Raw genomic sequence first — 2077 nt, 5'->3', positions numbered from 1 at the left:
TGCTTTCAGGAAAGGGAGATTTTGTCAGTGTCCGATATGGAATGAAACTAGCAATGAGAAGGAAATGTCAATATATGACTGTTTTTCTTGATTTTGAAAAACCATTTCTTAGCATTTTTCAATCAATACGTCATGGAAGATCACAAAAACTGACTGTGCCATCTTTTTGAAGATAGGACTAGCAGTGTTTCCACTTTAGGGGAATCAGGTAGCGTTTGGGTTTGGGCCTAGGGGAATCCTAAAAAAAAGCCAAAATCTAGGGGAATTTAGGTTTCTTTAGTGTTAATTGTTTATTTTCTAGGGTGTTATAATATTATGTCCCGATGAATATGAACTATTTATTTTTTTCCTAGTTCATGAACAAGAAAATATAAAAAAAAATGGTAAAGAAAGAGGAGCAGTTCTAAAGCCAAAGGCTTATCTCTGACCGAGTTCGACGAGAGAGTGACGTTGCTGCGCTTTCCATTGACTGAAGTGCTGCTGAGTGGGATTCTGTCCCCCTCGTGTTTTCGCAGCAGTATGTTGTGTTAAAAAAAAAATCTTTCCTAGAGCCCAATGAGTACATTAATAGGACGAAACCAGAAGGCTCCTCGAACTTTACATATGACGACGACATTAAACCGAGTCTGTTGTCGAAGCAGTATGTTGTGTTATGCAAAAACTTTTCCTAGAGCCCAGTGAGCACATTAATTGGACGAAACCAAAAGGCTCCTACATCTTGACGGATGATGACGACATTAATTAAACGAAGTCGCAGAAGTTTGTGGAAGTTCTTCAAGTATGATGACTCTTAGCCTTAGATGGAGGCAATGTAAGACCTATTTTCTAACCGGACGAAACCAGAAGCACTTAATACGAGCGAAGACGATATTTTAAAATGCAAATTTGCAAGATCAGAGAATCAGGACAGGCCGTTTAAATTTCCAAACCAGTTTGGAATAAATGAATACTGTCTACAACAGTGAAATGCCTTCTTATAAGCCTATGGTTAGGCCTAAATTGATAAATAGACAGGTGTCATGGCACAGGGGAGATGTGACCTAAAGGAGCGGTCGCCAACCGGTGGTCCATGAGTAAATTTTGATGGTCCGCAGAAAAATTGGGACATTATTTAAATTTTTATGTTCTTAATCCTCCTCAGGCAACCCCGATACAAATTGCACGGAAGACAGAGAGCCCAGTGTTGCCAATTTAGTATTTTTACTGCTAGATTTAACCTTTTAGGGCGATTTACCATTAAAAATTTGGATCCAGAATTTAGCAGAAAAAAAATCAGCATAAACTAACAGCATTATTAATTACAATAAATTAAACATTACAGATATGAATTTATCCTAACGTAGTATACATAAAATGCGTATCAAATGAATGCATTTACGATTTTTGTTTTAAATTCATAATAGTGGTCCGGTAAATTTAAATTATAGGTACATTTAGTGGCCCATGAAGTTCGAAAGGTTGGCGACCGCTGTCCTAGAGGATGTTGGTACCATTTGAAAATACAGTCATTAGAAGATGACGGTATGAGGGTTTGACTGATGGGAAAGACTATCCATCGAGAAGACGAGAAAAGAGGCTGGAATGGAACTCGCTGATCAATGTGGGAGACTTGCCTGGCCAGATGGCGGAGGAGGGTGGAGTAACATACCACGGTGGACTGCTAAAGGAAGGCCTCTGGTAGAGAAAGGCCTAGGGAGACGTGACTATAACCAGAGAAGGCTGTAGGAGACAGATGTGAGGATGTCCTGAGAAAACCTGTACAGGACGGGTTTTTTTTTCTGGGTGGCGAGAAGTCAGCTGTGCCCCATACATCCTCTGTGACATGCCATAAATTAACCGACTGGTTTATTTCTGATATTTCGTTTCATACGGCCTGCTTTATAGGGACGCCGTTTTCTTTCGCGATTCAGAGCGAAGCAGACGAGTCAGAAGAGCACCGAATGAATGTAATAAGACCATTCTGATTTCCCGATAGCGTCGAAAATTGATAGCCCTTACTTAGTCCTGTACCTCGCTTGCTGTCTTTATCAATCTGAAACCGTGTGCAGTGATCTGAGCTTTTCCTAGTCATTGCTAG

Source organism: Macrobrachium nipponense, chromosome 35 (genome assembly GCF_015104395.2).
Source record: "Macrobrachium nipponense isolate FS-2020 chromosome 35, ASM1510439v2, whole genome shotgun sequence".
NCBI classification, from domain to species: Eukaryota; Metazoa; Arthropoda; class Malacostraca; order Decapoda; family Palaemonidae; genus Macrobrachium; species Macrobrachium nipponense.
This window is presented reverse-complemented; position numbering follows the sequence as displayed.